The sequence below is a fragment of the Heteronotia binoei genome, chromosome 7 (assembly GCF_032191835.1).
Source record: "Heteronotia binoei isolate CCM8104 ecotype False Entrance Well chromosome 7, APGP_CSIRO_Hbin_v1, whole genome shotgun sequence".
Taxonomy (NCBI): domain Eukaryota; kingdom Metazoa; phylum Chordata; class Lepidosauria; order Squamata; family Gekkonidae; genus Heteronotia; species Heteronotia binoei.
The window spans coordinates 90,702,268-90,726,655 of record NC_083229.1 but is presented as its reverse complement, the minus strand read 5'-3'; positions in this window follow the sequence as shown (position 1 = coordinate 90,726,655).

Below are 24,388 nucleotides of genomic sequence, written 5' to 3'. Positions count from 1 at the left end.
CTCAGGAATGCCATCATTTACTGATGCACCCCTGAGGTAGGAGAGATGGTGAATCAAATGAAATTCTCCAACCGCCTTCTTTGGCACCACTCCCAAGGGGGAAACCCGAAGGTTAGGCACTGGAGGGGTAGAAAACAGGCCCAAAATCCTGCCCTCCACCCCTAACTACTTGCTCCATACCTTTAACGGAACTAAGGTTTCCCAACTGAAATGCAACCCAGGGACCCTGAAAAGGAATTCTAAAACCAAACATAAAACCCTTTAACAGATAAACCCTATCAACACGGTGCGGATCTTGAGCCACCGCTCAAGAGGTCCCACCTATATTGGACTGGGCCCCTTTTCCAACTTGGTAATTGTCTCCACCCCCACCCTGCTTCTTTTGGCCCTTACATGGCCAGGCTCTGGAGCAGTTGTTAAAAGAGTGAGAGCCACCACACAAGGGGCATTCATGCTTGTACTGGCAAGCCTTCCTGCTACACACTCCTTGGGAGCCAAACTCCCTGCAAAGCAAACGGGGTTGAACCGCCTGCCTCGCAGAACTGCGGGAAGAAGAGGAAGAAGTCAGAGATGCCTGGGCCACCAAATGACTGCTATCAGAGCGGTCGCCCAAATTTGGTTGAGCAGGGGATATGACTTGGAGCCAAAGCTGCTGGTGGATACAATCCCACTGAAGGGAAGGGGATAGAGCAGCCCTCATCCTGAACTCCTGGTCATATTAAGGCCAGGCGGGCCCATTAAACATCGTATACCCCTTATGAATAATATCCAGATACTGTGTAAGTGAAGCACCCCTCCAAGACTGAGCTCATGCTATCACCCCAGCATATATGAAAAACCCAGGCAGCCAATTGACCCAAGTCCTGTCAACTTTCCGTTCCTTCAATTTTTCTTTCTCCTTATCATCCAAATCCTCTTTGCCTTTCTTCTCCAGCTCCTGGAACAGGAAAGAGAAGACATCCACATATTCCCCTTTTAGAATCTTATCTTTCATTTTTGGCAGCAAATGGTCCCCTGAAGGCAGTGCTAAGTCCCCAAAAGGTAAGGCGGTAAAAGGGACAGCCCCATAAAAGGCAAAGGGGAAGGAAAGCCCCATCCCCCCATCATGGGACCTGACATGCCTTGCTGTCCAGCTGTTGGCCACGGCCCATAGGGGCCAAACTGCCCAGATGGCCAAGCCCAAGCTTGCTGTGCACTCATGGCAGGGGAGGAGGAGAATCCTTGAGCTCCTGTAGCAATGCCGGAAACAGTTGGAGCAGCAGGGCCTAATGGACCCCACGGCCAGGCCAGCCCAGTGTATGACTGTGGCATGTCTCCGGTCTTAACAATAGATCCAATTGGTACCAGCAATGATCCTGCTCCAGAATCCATAGGAAATGAAACTGAACCCTCTTATGCACCACCGGAACTGCCAGCTCCTCCCGCGATATTTCTAGCAGACCTGCCCTTGAGAATAGACAACCTGCTTGAAATGCAGCTTTAGAATTTTTCCCCAAACCTAAGTCTAAACCCTGTGAGGGATGAATTCTGGAAGCCTCCTGCAGAGCCCTAAGCCTTTGCAAAATAGCAGCATTTACCACCTCATCACCCTCCTCATCCGATGTTGATAAAGGAGGAACTGGCCTCTTAGGTGGGGCCCCAGAAGCCTTAGGTGTGGGATGTTTTCCCTTGGACTTCCCCGTCCCTTTTTTCCCAGACATTTTAACAATACCAGTCTGAACTACTAAGAGCAAAAAACTGCTAAAAATTCCACTAAAATGGCCGCTCCTGCACAGCGCCTAAAATGGCTGCTGCCTTCTTCAGAAAGAAATCCCCCAGGGACAATACAAAAGCTGCAGCCAAAATGGCCCCTTCTCCACAGTTCCCAAAATGGCTGCCCTCTGATTCAAAAAGACAGCCACAAAGGGGACATAAAAATGGCTGCTGCAACATTATAGCTAAATTCCCTCCCCCCCCCCCCACAAAAAAAAATTTTTTGGTAGAGGCCTTTCACATCACCCACTATCTGATCCAATACCAACAAGGGAAAAAGTGGCTTCCACAATACTGCCCCCACACCCAACCCCCAGAGGAGTTTGTACTCCATGCTAGCAAAAAGCCTAACCCAAGAAACACCTTTTTAAAAAGAAGGGAGGAAGAGGGGGAGGGAGGGTTAAACCGGCCATATAATGGAGATACGCCAATCCAATCCACGTCCTCGCATTCACCAGAGACCTAACAATAGCCCTGATCCTCAGCAACATGCTGCAGTTAAAATCAAGCTCACAGGCTTTATCAGCGACCTGATCTCCACTGAAAAGCCTGAATGCTGGGAAGCCAAAGAAAACTGACATGAAGCAGGAGTGAGCTAAAAGCGCTCCTGCCCTGCCTTATCATCAACTCGATCTGCCCCCGATCTTTCTTAAAACATCTGAAAGCCAGAAAAAAGGGGAACTGACAAGACCAGAGACAGCAAGCAAAAATGCTCCTTCCCAGCCACCTAATCTTCACTTAAGGAACACCTGAAAAACAACTGAAACTGATAAGATCTAAGCAGGAGCAAGCTAAAAGCTCTCCTGCCTAGACCGATCGCCAGATAGAGACTTGCACGAGGAAGAAAGGCGCACTGCTGCTGCAGCCAGCCCTGCCCCCAAGCACAAGCCCATTGGGCTATCAATCTTCCCCTCTTCCCCCAAGGGTGGCAAATGTGTTCTTCCATCTGTACAGCGAGGCTGCAGGTGGTTGGGATGAATTCTCTCTCTAGAAGATCTATCCCTGTTCCTTGGCTTGAATCAGAGTCTCTGTTTAACTACCCACTTTCCTTGTCAACTTTCCCCAGTTCTCTTGTTTGTGTTAAACCGCACTCCATCACAGCTGAATTCCGAATGAAGTCTCCTCCGCAGCATTCAGTTCTAAAGTCTCTCCCTGCTCAGCTGATCCTAACCAATCAGATTGCTTAAAGCATCCTATCACTCAAGGCTCTCTGTTTCTGTGACAAATTCTTTACAGTCCTTCAGCTGTTTGTACAGAACTTCTAAGCTTTTAGAAAGTGCAGTCCATCATACTAGCTCTCATGATATCATGTATAAAGTGATTGTTTATGTTCTTTTTATCTCTCTCATTATTTTATGTTTCTTTGGTCTCTCTCTCACTCTCACTTACAACACTTGTTCACACAGTCAAAAGCTTGGCAATACAGAAGACCCTATCACCCTAACAGTACAGCCTATTTTAGATCAATGAATGTGACTCATGAATTCAATGGATCTCAGGATCTCAGTGACAGAAAAATAAAGGCTATCATCATCAGCATAATTACAACAATAATAGTCATAACAACATTACCAAGAATCTATGGCTACACATTTGCAGAGGGCTCAGATAAAATGCAATTTTCTCCAACTTGATGCCACTGGACACACTAGAAAGAATAATTCTAAGTGTCAGAACTAGATCTCAACACCTGCAGCTTCTACAGGAAAACAATCAAAATTTAGCATATGGATTTTATAGTGTGTGACATAACAACCAAAAGACACAGCCGGGACTCACCCCACTGAAATTTTTGTGGCTTGGCCAGAGGGGACCTATGCAGCCAGTCTTGCAACTGGCATCCAGTGGGCTGCATGGCCTGGGCTGGGGCCATGTCCAGTGGCAGTGAACAGCTCCAGTGTTTGGGATGCACTTCCAGGACTATGGGTGTGCTGGTGGGCTTTGCCTGCACAACCACTCTCTAGATAAGCAGACACCCCCTGGGCCTGGGCCCTGTTTATTGCATTTTTTTTAGGATCTCAGAGGAGTGGGATTGTCCAGTGCATGGAACTGGGCCATGTGGCTGAGCTAGTTGAGCAAGGCTAGGCACCACACCAAGGCTTCAGCAGCCATGTCACTGCTCTCCCACCAGGGCCGTCTAATTCTACCATGAAGTGCTGTACCTCCAGAAAGGAGGAGAGAGATAAAACCCTCTAGAAATCAAGAAGCAGTAGCTTTGAGAAGTGGCGGCTTCCAGTGCCTAAATATAAATAGAATGAAATCGAAAAATAAATGAGGAGGTCTGGCTGACAATTTCATGGTAATTCATGATCAGGGCTAAGCCATTACTCTGTGGAAGGATCAGGCTGTTTTGCTGCCAGAGGAAGGGTTGAGTGCCAATTTCTGTCCTCACATGCTCACAGAGCCCAGAGGATACCTTGAGATGGTCAGGGGCCTTTCCAAACAACCTCCTGTTTGTGTTATTTCAGTCATTGAAATAAGGCTTTACTTGTACAATGCATTCAACATCAGGGGAATGCAGGCCAGCTGCTCAGCCATGGATTTCAATAAGCTGTGTCTTGCCTTTAACAGGCAATCCTCACACCCATGCTTTCTTCCTGCTGCTGGAATGGTCATTCTCCTCCTCAGGTCAGCCATATATCTCATAGGAGTTGTTCTTGAAAGGGCAGCTTCTGTGAGAGCTCTTTCAGCCCCACCTACCTCACAGGGTGTCTGTTGTGAGGGGTAGGAGGTAAAGGAGATTGTGACCACTCAGAGATTCAAAGTATAGGGCAGAATATAAATTCAGTATATTTTTCTTCCTTACAAGGGTAGGCTGCAGCACACTCATAGAGCCTCTGGCTGGCTTGCAGAGGGTCCTGGATTCAAGACCATTTTTTTTCTAGTGCAAGGGTCATTTGAAGGGTGATGTGAGATGCCTCTGCTTGGGACCTTGGTAAGCCACTGCCAGTCTGAGACCGATTTTGCACTCACCCTACACCATTCTCACATCCGTCTTCTCAGCATGGCGTCCTTCCAGTTTCCCATTATCTGCCCCTGGGCTGCAGCAAAGGTCGGCGTTTAAGCACAGCAAACAGAAACAGGTTTTTAGCGGTTTCTGTTTGCTGCGGCCCTGGGGCAGATAGTGGGAAATCAGAAGGATGCCATGCTGAGAAGACGAACGTGAGAATGGCATAGGGTGAGTGTGAATGAGCTATTCAGACCTGAAACATCTCTTTGGGGCTGGCATCCACAGAGTAGAACTCCAGGGGTATGTTACCCCAATTAAAGAAGTGAGGGACTTGGGCTAATCGGGTATTTTTCTGCAGTATGTAGTAGTTCCCTAGTTCTACCCTGGCAGCATCTCTGGGTGGGGCAAATTCAGCTAAAGAAGGATCAGGTTGCTCCCTTCTGTCCTTCCTTCCTGTCTGCCTTGTCACTCTCCTGGCATTCACGTCTTGCAGCTCTCAAACATCTGATGTTTATTCTATGTGGCTCTTATGTTAAGCAAGTTTGGCCACGCCTGTCTTTGAGCTTAATTTGCTTGAGTCCCAGGGCTTTTTTTCTGGAAAAAGAGGTGCCAGAAGTCTCAAGGGAGGAATGAAGGTGTTATGTATGTGGATTCAAGAGAAGACTTTGGTTGTTCCTGCCTGGCTCATTGGAGCCATACGGACTGAGCCTGGGGATTTGGGAACAATGGGCTGCAGAATCCAAATCTCTGCCACGCTGGACCAATCACAAGCCCCTGCCAGTTTGAATGACCCAATAATGTGCTTGCGCGTGAACCCAGGGATGTATATAAGTTTGGCCCCATGGACCTAGTTTTCAGTCTTGTAGTGCAGCCTTCCAATATGCTGTACTTAATAAAGAGCTTGTTATCACTACAACCTGGAATCATCCATTTATAGAACCCACTATACAATAGAAGGAGAAACACATGGGGTTCTTTGAAACAATATTATTTCCATGCACTAAAGGCTTGCTTCTACTTTAAAGCAGTTTCCAAACTTTAGGCATGTCATCAACTTCCTCAGTTCTTTTTGGGGGTCTTGCTTTTGGTGCCTAACACTAAACGATAACCTTGAAGCAACTGTGTTTTAACATAGTTTGTTGGATCAAAGACTGTTAAGGGAGGTCCAGCAATTTTTATAAACAATAAAGATGTTATGGTTTTGACTGACAAGGAGGACCTTTCTGGAGTGACAATCAGGTTCATCTGGGAAAAACCCCTTTCATACTCTCATGCTCCCTTGGTGCTGCTCATGAACTTTAATTTTTTATATATATATAATTTTGTTTCTACTAAGAGGTTCTGGAACTCTGTTCTGACACATTCCCCCAGGAAAAAAAGCCCTGCTGAGACCACATCCATGCAATAGTTCTCTTGTTTTTATTCCTGGCAGCATCTCCAGTAAAGAGGGATCAGGTGATGTCTTAGGCCTTTCTCTGTTGGAGACCCTGGAAAACTGCCACTTTAATTGGTGGTCTGATTTAATATGATGCAACTTGTTTTACATGGGTTCACATTGGTTCACATGGTTCACATAGTTTTAATAGTTTCCTTACAGTTATTTTAAGAGGGTGACCAGGACAGGGAAGATTTGTGGGGCATCTTCCTGGTGGTTCTTGCTTCTCATAATTTTATTGTTTTGTTTTGTAAGCATGAAGTTGTCAAAGTGGGCAATCAGGGCCCATCCTACATATACAATACATGGGGACCAGCCACAGGAAGGGTCTCTCATAGAGCAGCCTCCCGGGCCACATGGCACACTGAACCTCTCTCATCAAGGTCAGGCCTCCAGGCAGGCACCAGTCACAGTGACAGCATTGCAAGGCATACAGGCTTAGGACCACATGGTGGTTCTACAAGGGATTGTGCAGGCCAGTGCCTGATGATAAAACAGTTTGACCAGCAAAGCAGCAACCCAGCAGCCACCAAGAAAGGTAAGAGATGGCAGCAGTCATCTGACATGGGCATTGAGGCAGTGTGGGATGGGACAACCTGGGACTGGCACTGTCTAAGGATGGACCAATCAATGGGATTTAGGGTTGCCAAGTCCCCAGCTTCCCTCAGCGGAGGACTCTCATGCACGGAGTGCGTGCATGCTGCGATAATGTCACCCGGAAGTGATGTCATAAAAATGGCGGTGCCCATGCGAGGCCACCCTAGGTGTTTCCAGAAAAACTCTATGGTTTTCCTGGATGGACCATAGAGTTTTTACCTCCCAAATAGCTAGAGCATCCGGGAAAACCATAGAGTTTTCCCAGAAACGTCTAGAGTGGCCCTGCATGGGCGCCACCATTTTTATAATGTCACTTATGGGTGATGTCATCATGCCAGTGACATTGGGGGCTGGCAGGTTAAGAACCTCCCAGGCAGGAGAAACCCTGCCTGGACCTAGGGCTTAGCAGCCCTAATTACAAGCTCCATTCAGGTATGGGTGCAGTGCTGGCAGTGCTGGATTAAACCCTGTGGAGGCCCCTAGGCAGTCAAAATCTTGGAGGCCCCCTTTCAAATTATCTCAGAGTCAGAATACCCACCCCACCACCCATGGTCTCCACTGCAGCCTGCAGGAAACTTTTCAAAAGCCCCTTTAACAAAGCTGTGTGAAAGAGACAGAAAGAGCCAAACTTGGCAATGACACCAGCAGCAGCTGCACCAGGCAAGTCAGGCAAAGAGTGGCTCAGTTGCTGGCTGCATGTACAAGCTGGGAGAGCTCAAGCAGGGGGGGAAATGGGGGGAACCCAGTGTGGGAGCCCATAGGCCAGTGCCTAGTTGGCCTAATTGTTAATCTGCCCCCCCCCTGGGCATCCATATAGTGCACAAGGTCTGGGAAGAGATTTTGGATGGCTATTGATGTATTCATGCTGTCAAAACTGGAGTGCAAGGCTAGCAGGCTGGCCTATGCACCAGCACAAAATGTTCTGGTAAAGAGGGGCTGAGCACTTGTTTCAGAATTATCAGGGTAGATCGTTTCCATGAGCACTGCCAGCTCTTTTGGAGGTTTGAGCATTGGGATGAATCTTTTTGTTAGGCAGGTAGTGCATGCATGCCCGCATCATGCAGTTCAGGGGACCTCCTTAAGGCTCTGGAGTGCAGTCAATTTATCAGCATGCTCAGCTCAGGTGCTGCTGCAGGGTTCTCACCACCAGGTGGCAGGGGAAGCACATAGCAGCTGGTGCCCACATGGGTCCTGCGGGGTCTTTGCCACTCTTGGGATGTACTCCTGTAGGCAAGCTGGTGGTGTTGGGCTCATCAAGCAGCAATGGGTTCCAAATCCAGTACCTATGTGGTGCCACTGTTCCTGCAGTGTAATCAATAAAAAGCTGTGACCAGTTCAACCCAAATCACCATGGTGTGGTTGTATATTGTCTCACCTTCACACACACACACACCCCTCTATGCCTCTGGGCCCACAAGCAGTTTGGCACAGTTTATTTGTATATTAAACAAGCAAAGTTTAAAATCTTATGCTTTTATAACGTTCAGTTGATAAAACACAAAAACTGATATCAACCATACTTTAAGGGGGGGGGGGGGGGGAAGACCTTGAAAATTACTAATGAGTTAGATTTCAGTTTAATTCCAGTATATGAAAATCCCAACAGAAGATGTAATTTATTACTTTGCATTTGCATTGATAGTCATTCATCCTCTAATAACATACCAAAGCAGCATAATGGATTTGTTCTTACATTCAAAACTCAGTGGGAAAATGACCATTAATTGCAATTAAAGGAGCAGAAAGGGCTTGTAGAAATGGGAATGTATATTCATTGGCATATCTGCATTTATAAATACTGAGTTACCAACCAAATTGATTGTGTCGTCATATTTTCAAACTGCTGTTAGCCCCCCCCCAGATGGTACTTTATAATTGTATAGCAGAATGAATGTCACTTATTGAGTGAACAATTCACCAATGAAATTTGACACTAAATTGAGCATTTCTGTAATTTCTGGCTACAGACTGGAAACAGAAACACCTTAACCTTAACACCTTAACCCTCATGCATAGATGCTAAGCATCCATTACCAGCACCCTGGCAAGAAATTTATAAATTTATCATGACCAATAAGATCCTATCTTTGCATTTTTAAAGTAAAATTAGCTGTACACATTTTCTGCCAGAGGGATATTATTCATGTTCAACAGGTTTAGGAAGAAAATAAATCCATCAACCCCAAACTGAAAAATCTCTGTTCATTAATATAGTGGTTATAAACTAATCAAAATGACTGTACTCCAAAAACTTCCGTTGTGAATATTTGGTGCCATGTTGTCTAGCTTAGACTTTTTTGGAGGGAAAGAAAGTAATTAAATGTAATTAACATTTGCCATTCTTGGGGATGGCTTTGATAACTGTATAAAGAACTGACTTCTATTTACTCATGGCTGCTAGGCATATGGACAAATATTTAGCATGCATGCTTCATACTGTATGCAGCATCATTGATGGGAACAATTAGCAACTTTCTGATAGGCTACACTGCAGCTGGGATGGACATGAAGAGGTTAATATTTAGCTCATACCTCTTGGGGAATATGAACATCTTTCTTTTAGCCTTAATATTTTTGCACTGCAACTTTTTATACTGAGTCTAAAGTGTTCCAGCAAATAAGAGTTCCATTCCATGGAACAGTAAACTTTGTTAGGGTTACAGAATTGGATGGATTTGGATCATCTAGAGAAATAAAAGAAGATGCACACATCCATGTAACAGAGTGTACAAGGTCTTAGATGGTGGTTTTGTGGCTATGCCTTCATCTCATTCCCTGCTGTTGCTATCACATTCCTGCTAAACAAGATGCCTGCCCAATAGGGTTTTTACACACACACACACACAGAGAGAGAGAGAGAGAGACCTACTTTACACTATGCTTATTCCAGGGTGGAGAGCCCTTTTGTTACCAGGGCTTCACTCTATTTTCACACAAGTTGCCCCAGAGCTGCAATTTGGCATGCCACTATTCCGCAGCAAGTGGAAACCACTAGCAAAAGGACTCTCCACCCCAGAACAAGCATAGTGTAAAATCAGTCAGAGAGAGAGAGAGAAAGATCCTTCACATGACCAATAGGGCCAAATGAGAACTTTTCCCCTAAGTAACCACTTTATGATTTTCCCTTTATACTCCTTTCTTTCCATCTCCCATTCAGTCCAGGTCTATTCTTCTTTTTAGCCTTGTCACTAAGACACAAATGGGTATCTTCAGGTTTATGCAGCTTTTTTCCTTGTCCTCCAATCAAAGTCATAACTACATGGTTATAGGATGTAGGAGACTTATCTTAACAGTAGTATGTGCGAAAAGGATATAGGGGTCTTAGTGGATCATATGCTGAACATGAATCAACAGTGTGATGCGGTGGCTAAAAAGGCAAATGCAATTTTGGGCTGTATCAATAGAAGTATAGTGTCCAGATCACATGATGTGATGGTATCGCTTTACTCTGCTCTGGTAAGACCTCACCTGGAGTATTGTGTTCAGTTTTGGGCACCACATTTTAAGAAGGATATAGACAAGCTGGAACAGGTCCAGAGGAAGGCGACGAAGATGGTGAGGGGTCTGGAGACCAAGTCCTATGAGGAAAGGTTGAAAGACCTGGGTATGTTTAGCCTGGAGAGGATGTGGCTGAGAGGTGATATGATCACCATCTTCAAGTACTTGAAGGGCTGTCATCTAGAGGATGGTGTGGGATTGTTTTCTGTGGCCCTGGAAGGTAGGACCAGGACCAATGGGTTGAAATTAAATCAAAAGAGTTTCCGGCTCAACATTAGGAAGAACTTCCTGACCATTAGAGCAATTCCTCAGTGGAGCAGGCTTCCTCGGGAGGTGGTGGGCTCTCCTTCCTTGGAGGTTTTTAAACAGAGGCTAGATGGCCATCTGACAGCAATGAAGATCCTGAGAATTTAGGGGGAGGTGTTTGTGAGTTTCATGCATTGTGCAGGGGGTTGGACTAGATGACCCTAGAGGTCCCTTCCAACTCTATGATTCTATTATTCTATTATTCTACTTGCCCTGTCTGTTACAGGAAACACAGAATGTGCATTTATGAAGAAACAGAGAAGACAGTGCTTTGTGCATATATGCCACCTTCAGTTTTTAAAAAAGTACTGTATCAGGATGATGATATGTTTGCATGGATCAAATTTTTTCTTTCTCCAAGAGGCTGTTTTATTGGCCAATTAATCACTTCTGGACGTGAAAAATAAACCTCATTATTTTCTCCCTAAAGAGGCCAATTTCAAGGTAGAGTTCGACTCAATGCATGTGACAGAAACATCATCATGCAGCCTGCATATGCACAGAGAACAGTAATATACTGTGACAACCATCTTATGTTAAGTCAGCATAAAATATGATTCCTCTAGCATAGGCAATGAGATGCAAAACTAACAAAGTGTTCAGGAATACATGGATTCTAACAGTTACTTAACAAATGCATTGTTTTTTATCTAGGATGTTCCGCTTTCTTGAAATATCTTTATTTATGTACTTTTTTTGTGAAAGAAAGAAGCTTTGTGTTGTTTTTTTGAACACTAGCTCATGTTCTGTTACACTGCAATTTGATTCAAGCTGAGCTTAAATTCACTACAGAGGGAATAAAAATTCCCCTTCATGACAAATGATAATTTCCTAGCAAACACTCTATTCCTCACTTTTATACCTTAACAAAGCTTTTTTCTACACAACAGCTAATTCAAATAAAGATAATCTCTTTACAACCTTTTCTAACATGTGCCTATATCAGCATGCTTAATAGATGACTGAGCCTCACAATTCAAAGGGAGAGGAAAATAACAACTAAATAATGAATAAAATTAACAAGCAAGTTTAATATGATCCTAAGCAGAGTCAGTCCTAACTAGTATTTGCATGGGCGACCTCCAAGGAATACCAGGATCATGACATGGAGGTCAGCAATGGCAAACCACTTCTGAACATCTCTGCTCTTGAAAGCCTACAGGGTTGTCATGAGTCAGGTGTGACTTGGCAGCACTTTTCACCATCATATAAATTATGCAGATCACACTCTTGATCTGTAATTTTGTTCTGGGCACGTAGAACGTGATCTGAGGGGGAAGGAAACAATGGTGGTTCCTTTGTCATGGTCAGACCACAAAATGCCTAGATTTAGACTTACAGGGATACCAAGACTCTAAGGGATTTCCTTATTGGTATGGTTGGTGTTCCTGTCGGTGTCCTGGTTGATCTTTGGGAATAGTAAAATGTTCTGGGCAGTTGATGTGGACATGTGGACAAAGGAGACCCAATAGATGTTGTTTACCTTGACTTTCAGAAAGCTTTTGATAAGTTCCTCTTCAAAGGCTCCTTAGTAAGCTCGAGAGTCATGGAGTAAAAGGACAAGTCCCCTTGTGGATCAAAAACTGGCTAATTAATAGGAAACAGAGAGTAAGTATAAATGGGCAATCTTTGCAGTGGAAGACGGTAAGCAGTGGGGTGCCATAGGGCTCAGTACTGGGTCCCATGCTCTTTAACTTGTTCATTAATGATTTGGAGTTGGGAGTAAGCAGTGAAGTGGCTAAGTTTGCAGATGACACTAAATTGTTCAGGGTAGTGAAAACCAGAGAGGATTGTGAGGCACTCCAAAGGGATCTGTCGAGGCTGGGTGAGTAGGCGTCAACATGGCAGATGAGGTTCAATGTGGCCAAGTGCAAAGTAATGCACATTGTGGCCATGAATCCCAGCTACAAATACAAGTTGATGGGGTGTGAACTGGCAGAGACTGACCAAGAGAGAGATCTTGGGGTCGTGGTAGATAACTCACTGAAAATGTCAAGACAGTGTGCGATTGCAATAAAAAAGACCAACGCCATGCTGGGAATTATTAGGAAGGGAATTGAAAACAAATCAGCCAGTATCATAATGCCCCTGCATAAATCAATGATGCGGTGTCATTTGGAATACTGTGTACAATTCTGGTCACCCCACCTCAAAAATGATATTATAGTACTGGAAAAAGTGCAGAAAAGGGCAACTAGAATGATTAAAGGTTTGGAACACTATCCCTATGAAGAAAGGTTAAAATGCTTGTGGCTCTTTAGTTTGGAGAAACGTCGACTGCGGGGTGACAAGATAGAGGTTTACAAGATAATGCATGGGATGGAGAAAGTAGAGAAAGAAGTACTTTTCTCCCTTTTTCACAATACGAGAACTCATGGGCATTCAATGAAATTGCTGAGCAATCGGGTCAGAATGGATAAAAGGAAGTACTTCTTCACCCAAAGGGTGATTAACATGTGGAATTCATTGCCACAGGAGGTGGTGGTGGCTACAAGCATAGCCAGCTTCAAGAGGGGATTCGATAAATATATGGAGCAGAGGTCCATCAGCAGCTATTAACCACAGCATTTTATTGGAACTGTCTGGGGGCAGTGATGCTCTGTATTCTTGGTGCTTGAGGGGGGGCAAAGTGGAAGGGCTTCTAGCCTCACTTGTGAACCTCCTGGTGGCACTTGGGGGTTTTTTGCCATTGTGTGACACAGAGTGTTGGACTGGATGGGCCATTGGCCTGATCCAACATGGCTTCTCTTATGTTCTTATGATGTGATTGCTTCTTGAGACAGCCTTGGCTGCATTGTGAATAACTTGTGCTGGGAATAGGACAGAAGAGATGGGGGACAACATGGCAGAGTGCAGTCGGCTACAGCGTTGGCTCTGACAAATTTGGCTTTTAAAGACATTTTAAGATATTCTTAGCAAACATTGTGGCTTTTATCTGTAAGTTTTAAGACCTTAGTTGTCTGGTATTTGTTTTATTTATATTTTTTTATCAGAACAGTGCCAATTGCCATCCAACAGAACCCTCCAAATGGCTTCAGGCAAGCGGCCAAGAAAAGTGGAGGAGGAATCTGCTTCTTTGCCAGTTTGCAAATAGTTTAGGATAGAGGACTTTTTTACATTAAACAAGAAGTCCAAATCCGCTCTGCCGTCATTTGCTATTAAAACATCAAATCGCTTCTCCCCTCTAGAAGACGAGTTAGAGTCAACAGAAAAGGAGGAACTGACTAATGAGTCTGACCATGAAGATGTCATAGACTATCAACTCCATTCTGGGGTGGGGGCTTTAAAGGAGACAGCATGAGTCACAAATATGCTGTGATAATGAAGAAAGATCCATGTCTTCTGACGAGCTCTCCCCAATTACCCTGATTGCAAGCACAGTGGAATGTATCTTTAAAAAGTTAAAGGGAATAGAAGATCAAATTCTTGACCTTTCTTTGGAAATAAAGAGACTATCAGTGTCAATGGATAAAGTTCACTTAGCCCAGCTGGATAATACCTCTATTGGAGCTTTAGCCCCTTTAAAGCGGTGTCCATCTGCAACACAGGATGTGGATCCCCAGAGCTCCTTTATGGAGTCTAAGGTCAGTGTGGGCCATGAAAGGAATGTGCAACAATTGATTCTGCATCCCAATAAGGTATGCATCACAGTTTGTTCTTATGGCGGGAAGACCCCATGCTGGAGAAGTAAACTTTTAGTTAAATCTCATCTCTGTGAACTTCTTTATCTGAACTATCACAAAATTGACTTGATTACCATCAAATCTCTTAATGATCGATCTCAAATGCAAAGGATTCTGCTTACCTTTCAATCCTCCAACATTCCTTCACGAATTTTGAGGTGAAAGATTTACTTGTGGTCGAAGGGGGTTTTCCCTGTGCGGTCCTTTATTAACTCCCAAACTAATGCTCTGCTGCCTAACCTGTCCTCAAGGGACAGTACATGAAGTAATCCTCATCTTTTGAAGAAGGCATCAGCTTCAGCAGCAAAACATCAGGTTTCAATGTGTTTTAAGGAATCCAGAGCATGCTCAGGTCAGTCCCAATCAAACCTCGAGTTGGATAATGAGCCATCAGTGCAGCCCTCTATGGATGTGATGCATAGTCCCCTTAATGATTCAATAGAAAATGACCTTCTGCAGTCATTTGGGAGCCTTCCCGCAAAAGAACAACAGGCAATCCTCGTAAGGCTTGAATGTACCAAGCGGCAGCTGAAAAGGTCTTCAGAGCTGGGAAAATCAGTTCCTTCAATCAACCTGGATCCTGCAGGCAACCCCCTGTCTCCTTGTCCCCCATCGACTGACTTAATCGATCTGACTATGGAAGTCTCTCTAACTGGCTCAGGGGTGCCCCAACATAATGGCTATATTTTCACTGATGACGCCAGGGTGCTAGAAAGGATATCCATTATCGATTGACTACCAGCTAGGGAAGCCACAAGGAATATCCACATTGTCTCCTGGAACATAGCTGGGTGGAAGAGTAAAGTGAATGACTCCGATTTTTTGGTCTTTTTGAAATCCTTTGACTGTGTCTTCCTTCAGGAAACATGGGTGGAAGACAGTTTTAGACTGACAGATTTTAAAGTTTTTAATCTCCCTGCTTATAGAACTCACTCTAAAGGTCGCAGTAAAGCAGGCCTGACTGCTTTGGTGAAATCCAACTTACCATTTAAGGTGATCCTCTTGGATCCTTGCCCGCCATTTGCCCAGGCTTTATTGCTGTCCTTTCCAGCACTGATGCTAATCATGATTAATGTTTATTTAGCACCTTCTAATGGTGAGCTGGAGTTTGATGCTGTCTGGGAGAAATTTTCTGATTATGTGATGTCTTTGTCTAGGAAATTCCATACTGCTCAGCTCATGATTTTTGGTGATTTTAATGCTTGGACAGGCAGTAATAATCAGAAATGGATCTCTCATTTTGGCTTTGAAGCGTCTGAATCCCTTCCACTACAATTATGTTTGCCCCATTGTTCTAAAGATAATTTAACCAATAAGGCGGGTCTTAGACTAATTGAATTCTACATAGAAACACAATGCTATAATATTTAATGGTCTCTCCAAATTTCTGACTGCAACTGATTTTACTTTTTTTTCCACATGGGGTTACAGTGTGATAAGATTTTTGTTAGGGTTCACCCAACCTTCTGTCATCTATTGATAACTTTTACATTGATTCGCGCACAGAAAGTGACCACTTGCCCCTAATTCTATCTTTAAGATTGGATCTGGAGGTTAATGTGGTATCATCTTCCCAATCTGTGAAGGCGTCTGAGAATGTTCTAAAAAAAATCAAGTGATCCCCGGCCCTAGAAAGGGAGTTTTCTTCCCTCTTTGGCTCTGAAGCACTATACAGATTAAGGGATTCAATCATAAATTTCAATTCAGATGATACAATCCTTTCAGGATTCTCATTAATAATTGATTACGGTAGTGCTAAAGCTAAACCTGTGATTTTGTCTAGGTCCAGTGTCTCTAGCTGGTTCAATACAGACTGTTTAGCTCGGAAACAAGAACTTAGAGCACTATTTAAAAAGTCCTCTCACTCCAAAGACCCCCCCCCCCAAAAAAAAAAATTAAGGCTTATATTGCTTGTAAGTCAGCCTACCTGGAGCTTATTATATCCAAAAAGAAAGTTTTCTTTCAGAATAAATGGGATCAACTTTACCACTCGATAAAATCTAATGATAATAAGACTTTCTGGAGAATCATTTCGGGTAATTTAAAAAACAATTCTGTTACTGACCCAAATATTTCTGTGCAAACATGGGTTGATTACTTCTCTAACATTTTTGCTGCTCCATGTGTATCCCCTCCTATTTTAACAAACCCCACAGTTACTGATATGCTGGTCTGGCCTCCAGTAACTCGAGAGGAAATCAGTGATTTATTGAAGGATTTAAAAGCAGGTAAAGCACCAGGCTCGATGGTCTTACCGCTGAGGTATTCACAAAGTTTGTTGATTGGTGCTCTTGCCCCTTGCAAAATTGTTTTCTTTCATTGAGCTGCATGGCTCCCTCCCAGACTCTTGGCTTGATTCTATAATTATCCCAATTTACAAAAAGGGGGGGGGGGGCTGGAGTTTACAGAAAATTTTCGCCCCATTAGTTTATTATCTATAGTGGGCAAATTGTATGCAAAACATTTAGAACTCAGATTAACTGACTGGATGAGCCTAGGCAACATCATAGGTCCTGAACAAATTGGCTTCTCCAAAGGCAAATCTGCTATGGACCATTGCTGCACTCTGACCTTCCTTGCTGAAAAATATATGCATACCGGGACAAAAAAATTATATGCTGCCTTCATCGACTTGAAGGGCGCATTTGTTTCAATAGATAGAGCCCAACTATGGATTAAGCTAGGTTACCTGAGAATGGACCCTCGTTTGCTGTTTCTCTTGAGGAAACTTCATTCTAATACTATTTGCCAAGTGTAATTTTCTTCTAGCGGTGACCTGACTAGCAAAATCCCAGTGTTAAAGGAGGTTAAACAAGGTTGTGTGCTGGCCCCGCATCTTTTTAATTTATTTTTAACTGTCCTGGCACAATTTTTGAACCCTATTAATTAACCTGGCATAATCTTTGAACCCTACTAGCAGGCCGAGCAGCATATTACTTTATGCCGATGATACAATCATCCTCTCTTGCACAAGTGTGGTCCTGCAAAGGTATTTGAATGCCTTCTATGACTATTGTAATTGTAATTCACTCTCTATCAATTATGCCAAATCTAAAGTAGTTGTCTTTTCAAATTGCTGGTGCCCACAGAAATGGTTTATTGGCAACTCAATAATTAAACAAAAAAAAAAAATTAAATACTTGGGGATCACTTTTAACCACAAGTTAAGCTGGGTTTCACATCATAACTATACCATCAACTTGGCTAAATCTTCGGTTGCTCAAATTAAACAATTTTTTTCTTTGCTAGGGGCAACCAACTAGTTCCAGCAGCAATTAAAGTGTTCAAACCTAAAACGCTAGCCCAAATTCTCTATCGTATCGCTATATGGATCTCAGCATTTACCAGGAAAGTGGAAAACATTCAAACCTCATTCTTTAGACAAATTCTTGGTATGCCAAAATGTGTGTCCTACTTTGTTCACTGTTCTGAAGTGGGTCAGTCTTTGGTGGAGACAAAAGCCTGGATTGCAGTGTTTAAATTCTGGCTCAAAATTCACTTTAGGACAGATCCTATCAGTTTTTTTGATTGTATGAAGAGAGACCCATATATTTCATCCTGGTCAGCAGTTCTTATGTCCAAACTTAACCAGTTGGGGTAGAGGTTAATGATTTTTTTACATCTGATGAATCATATATCTTCAGATGTATTAAATTGAGATTATTGGAGTTGGAGTAAACAAAACTATGCTCAACAGAGCCTTATATTTGCTCCCCAGCATCCTTAGATCTTTATGCTTTCTGTGACAAAATGCCCCATTATCTATCAGACTTAACCATTCCAAGTCATTGCAGGGCATTTATGTTGGCTAGACTAAATGCATTTCCCTCCAAAGTTCTACAAGGGAGATATCATCGAGTCCCTTTAGGCAACAGACTCTGTTCCTGTGGAGCGAATACTCCCAACTCAACTCAGCATATATTGCTTGATTGTTCCATAATCTCCGTAAAGATTTATTTTGCAAGCTTTCTTTCTCCCCAGATTTGTCTATTCTGCCACCCTATTATTATTTATTGAATGATACTGAGGGGGAGGTTAGCGAGGCTGTGGCAAAATTTTTGGCTGACATCCTTAAATTTAAATTTTACCATATATGAATGCATCTGCAATCTCGGTTTCATTTTGATTTTATCTCCAATGTTTAATTTTTTATATTCTGTGTATTTTTATTCACAACTTTTATGCCATTAAAGGTTTGGTATGGACAGAAAGGATGTGGTGCTGTTAATTCTCCTGGAGCTCTCTGTGGTGTTCAATACCATGGATAATGGTATATTTCTGGACCACCAATCTGGGCTCAGATTAGAAGGTGCTATTCTGCAGTGGTTCTGGTCCTACCTGGCGGGTAGGTTTCAGAAGGTGGTACTGGGAAACTGCTACTCAGCCCCTGGGTCTTTGGCCTTTTGGATCATGCAAGGCTGTCCCCTATGCTCTTAAACATTTATATGAAACCTTTGGGTGAGGTCATCTGGAGATTTCAGCTAAGTTGCAATCAATATGCAGATGAAACTCAGCTCTATCCCATGCTTCCAGCTGAACCCAAGTAGGCTATAGAACCCTGAACTGATACCTGGAAGCACTTTTGGAGTGGATGCAGATTTAAAAACTGAACCTTAATCCAGACAAAACAGAAATGCTGCTGGTGATTGGAAGGTCTGATCTGGGATTTAAGGTGTCACCCATTCTAGTTGGGGATACACTCCCTTTAAGGGAACAGAAAAAAAAGAGGAGATTGGATTTATACTCCACTCTTCACTACCTGAAGGAGTCTCAGAGCAGTTTACAATCTCCTTTCCCTTCCCCTCCCCACACAAACATTCTGTGAGGTAGGTGGAGCTGAGAAAGCTCTAACAAAAACTGCTCTTGAGAGGAACAGCTCTGTGAGAACTTGTGAATGACTAAAGGTCATATCAGCAGGTGCATGTGGAGGAATGGGGATTCAAACCGGGTTCTCCTAGATAAGAGTCCATGCACTTAACCACTACACTACACTACACTTTTACCAGTTTTAACTGGTTAGCTAGCTGCAGACTTTCCTGGGAAGTCTGGCCACTGTGATACATGCCCTGGTTACATCTAGATTAGATAACTGCTATGTGATTTATGAGGACTGCCCTTGAGAAGTGTTTGGAAACTTCAGTTTTTGGAAACTTGTTCACCACAGCCAGCAGAAGGAGGGGATTCCATGGGAAGGGTCTTCCCTTTTCATCATTGCAGCAAGTCACGGCCTGCAGAAGGGAAAGGGAATCCACCAAAAGGGACTTCCCTTCCACCATTCTGCTAGCTGTAGTGAGCTGCGAACAAGAAGAAAGCTGGGGGTGATGTGCCCCCAGGAGAGCATTTCATCCCTTCCATTTAAAACCTCTTTTCTGTTCCCCATGGCTTTTCATGGGAAGCAAAAAGCAGGGCCATTAACGGCAAACAGCTGGGAGCCATTTAAACCCTCCTTTCTGCTCCTTGTGGATTTTCCCAGGAAGCAGAAAGCTGGGCTATTTGAATCCCATTTAAACCCCTGCTTTTTGCTCCTGGTGGATAGCCACAGGGAGCAGAATTCAGCATTTAAATGACTCAGAGTCATTAAAGCCTTCTTTCTTCTACAGCAAAAAGCTGCAGGATGCTGAAAGCAGGGTTTAAATGGCTCTGTGCTGTTTGTGATAGTTTATCCTGGTTCTTCAGTTCATGAACTCCAATTCAGAAACCCCAAACAGGTTAAAATTCATTATGAACTTTGATCCATCAGCCAGTTTATGCATATCTCTAATTACATGTGTGTGCATATTTCTTTAGTGGATTCTTTGGTAGTTCAAATTTTCTTTTAACACCTGTCTGCTTCTTTGAAAATGTGTCAGATGAACTTTGTTTTTAATCTGACCTGTACTGTTGAGTTAAATGCAGGACAGAGCAAACACTCAGGACAGGAGTCAAAGGGCAAATGCAGATTTAAGCAAGGATCATGTGTTATCCAAACTGTTACCAGAGAATGGGAAATTAGCTTTAAAAAGGGTTCCAGAAATGAATGACATGAGCCTTTGGATGAGACAGGCTTGCTCCTGAAACAGGATGGAGTTGTTTAATGAAACCAGGAATGAAACAGCAACTTCCTTGGGCTGGCCATACACCTCTGGGGTATGTCAGGATGATGTCTCCAGTGTTAAAAAGCCTTCAGTTATTGAGAACAATATGCCACTGAGCTGGGAGAGACTGCATTTAATCAGTCCATCTGGCTTCAAATAGGGCACTGGGGCATGAGGGGCTTTCCTTCCATGGCATTTTTACCACTGGAAATGGTGCCGGGGGGGGGGTGCTGTGTGCCCCTTCCTCTTGTACCATGCATTCAACCCAGGGTATGTGAAGATGGAAGAATGGGCAAACAACACCCCTGGTTTTGATTCTAGGAATGAAAATGCCCTGGCAGTGAGGCCTGAAACCCCTTCCTCCCCCACTTCCCATTTAGAAGAAGAAGAAGAAGAACTGAATGGAAAACTCAGAGCTTTTTAAACATAAGTCCCTTATGTTGAATATATAACTGTGAATCAAGTTGGATATCTGACTTGTGGATTTAATATTATATAGTTTGGCTCTAACTGATATTTGCACTTTTGCAGAAGGACTAGAAACAACTATTTGCTCAAAACACTTTGGAATTCTCACTTCAAGGGAAGAATATCATTCTTCAGCCACTAGGATCCCCCCCACCCCTGTACAGTATGTCTGATTGCATCTTTTCCCCTGTTTTGGGTGCAAATGTGTTCAAAATATTGGACCAGAATGATATGAGACATTCATAGCAGATTATGTGGCAAATCAATTTTCCTTGGCCCCTCTTAACTTCAAATGAGGCATGATAGCAAATCTAGTCAACCAGCATAGAGTGGCAGGCTGCTTGATTCAGCTGCACCCTCTCACCTACAGCATTTTTCGCACGTGGTAATAAGCAAGGTTGGTGGAACCACAAACTGAGTTTAAGCCAGGATGGATCTGTCCTAAAGGGAGACCAGGTAGATGCCTAAAACTGCCCGCCCTCAAAAACGTTATGTTATTAAAATAAGTATTGTTACTAAAACTTTCTGTTGTCTCATGTCATCATTTGGGGGGTGGTAATCAGGGCAAATCAATATCAGACTGTTTTAGGGGGGAAAAGAGTAATTGTAAACTGACCTTGTTAGCCTTGTGCAACTCAAAACAACTTCCTCTGTTGTGTAGATATTACCATATGGGCAACATTTTGGAAGATACTACCATAGGGATAACATTTCATTGATAACATTTTGGAAATTAGTAGAGAAGAAAGGGTTTCTTTAAATTTGAAAGGTCTACTTTTCAAACATTTGTTTTCTATTTTTATTTTTATATCATCTTTCATGGTGATTATCTCCAACCCTGGGTGGGCATGATCATGAGAAAGTCAGTCCCTTCCCCCACCCCCACCCCTTTTTTTTGCTTTTGCTTTTCTTATTTAAACCAGAGAATTTGCAAAGTAATATAAGCAAACAGCCATCTTACCACACAAATTGAATTTATATGACAACATTCCCATTGTCCCTGAAGATTCATTCAGTCAGTCATAAAACACATGTTGGCAAGCATCCTCCAAAGTCAACAACTGATAGAATGACTTATATTTCAACCTTGACTCAGCAAGCTATCTGCTGTAATTAGATGTGAACCACATCAAGCCTGAAATGCTGGTACATGAGCCATATACTTTGGTCCTAGTCTTGTCCTTTGATGCAGTCATGCATCTCCTATTGAAGTCAACAGAAACTGTGCGATTGTAACCAAGAACAGAACCAGACCTGTAGAGATGTTCTGGCAGCTCAACAATTACAGTACTGTAATATATTTTGTAGAGGAATATAGTGATACTGTCAGATAGCAGTTCTTTCATTTTCCACATTTTGTATTTCTTTTTTTTAAAAAAAAGGTCTGCTAATGTTTTGGGTAGCTTCTGTTTTGATGGTTCTTTAAATTAAAATGTTATACTGGGTAAAACTGAAAATATGTTTATTATGATGACACAGGGCCAGTTAACAGCAGTTATTTTATGGATACTTTCATTGTAGGAAGAGAAGGGCATCCCTAGGGCATCAGTATTGTTCCAGGCAAATCCCTGCTGTGTAAGAATCTACATCCCTGGAGTGTAATGGTATTTTCATAGTCTAGCCCATACTGTTTAGTTTAGTTTTCTACCCCACTCCCATGATGGTGTTGTATTTTTCTCTAATGACAAGTCAATGGCAAATTCATGCCTGTGAGAATGTTGAAGTCAATGATAAAATGTTCATTGATCTAAGTTGCTGCCACAGGAAATAGGTCAAAAAAAGTCTCCGGGTACTTTTATATGTCATACTTGAAGTTTCCATTCATAGCTAATGGTAGAATTCTGTCATTAGAGCTAGAGCCTAACTCTGACTTGAAATACTATGCCTGTGTTCTCTTTGGCCAGTGTGCTGCTGTTTTGTTCTACCCTATGTGTGTGGATGTGTGTGTGTATGCATATGTGTGTGTGTATCATAAGGAAAGTTCCCTGTTTTCATAGAATCAGACAGCTATTTGCTAGGAAAAGTTCCCAGCAGCTATAGCAAAATGAATGTCAGTTTTGCAGCAGACTTAGTCACTCTTTGGGAACTCACATTAAATGATGCTATCCACTTAGGTTGGTTTGGTGTTTGGATATGTGGCAGCCATTTACATTAGAGATGGGCACAAACTGGCTCATGAACCTTTGTTCATAATGAATATTGGCCAGTTAGAGGTTTGCAAACTGACGTAGAATTCTGCAGCCTGGCCGCAAAGCTCCATGAACTTATAAGACTGTTCAAAGAGGTTCATGAGTTCACGGGGAGCAAAACACCTGCTTTCTCCTCCCCACAAAATCTGGCAAAAAATCCCCAGCACCAAGAGATTAGAAACAGCTGAGCTGCAGGGTCAGCCTGCTTCCATGGCTCAGCTATTTTGGGCTCAAAATAGCTGAGCCTGTTCCCATGGTGGCTCAGTTGTTCAAAGGGGCTTCCTTGGGCAGCCAGCCCCTGGGGTTAGCTGCCCAAGAAAGCTTCTTAAACAGCTGAGCCATGAAAGCAGTTTGCCCCAGGGGTTGCCCGCCCAAGAAAGCCCCTTTATACAGCTGAGTAGGGATGGGCATGAACCAGAAAAATGGCCAAACCACAAATGAAATTACAAACTGAACTGGAAGGCTAATTTGTGAACCAAACCAGTTTGTGGTTCGTGGTCCCACAAACCTCTCAAAAAGGGACAGCAGTCTCTTAAAATGAAGATAATTAATCACTAGTTTTGTCCTGCTTACGGTTCAAAGTTTGTAATGGGTCTACCTGAAACAACTGAGCAAAAAGGTACAAACTTCACAAATTCAGTTCATATATGACCTGAAAGGATCCATGGGGTTTGTGGTTTGGTTCATGGTTCTCCCATGAAACATGAACCAAACCATATTTTTGTAGTTGCTCATCCATAATTGAAACATCAGAACCTTTCTGAACTCTCATCCCAGTGAACTTTGCCCATCTATATTTCTCCATCTGCAGCCCTCACTCATCAAGTTAACGATAACAGGACCAGATCTACATGTTGTTTGAGGGGGGGAGGAATTAAAAAATGACTTCCCCTTATGAGCCATTCTGTCTTATGGTCCCATAGACTACAATGTACTCCATACCCAATTTGGCGTCACCCCTGTGCCCCCCCCCGCCCTAGATCCGGCTCTGAATGATAGTATAAAATCATGGACTGTGTTCAGGCTGACATTTTGGGCATGGAAACAGGACATCTTTGAGGATTTTCAAGTTCACTTGTAAATTGGTACTCATAAATCAACTGCATACGTGGCCAAAGTAACTCAGTATGTACTGCTGATCTCCCTTCTGTAATACTTACATCATTCTTTGTGCAAGCCACCAGAGTTCCTGCTTTGGAAATGACATTGATTGAAGACAATCAGAACTCCTCATTTTCTTAAGTGGATGGTCGGCAACTAGTAGAGGAAGAGAAGGACTGAATCTACTTACCTCCTGTGGAAATGTCATCGTCTCCCTGTTCATTGCTGGTCCAATCAAACTTCAATCCTAATTAATTAGAAGTGTAGTTTATGAAGGTTGTTGTGCCTACAGGGGCTCAAAATCTAGGATTCAAAAGATTAGAATAGCCTACATA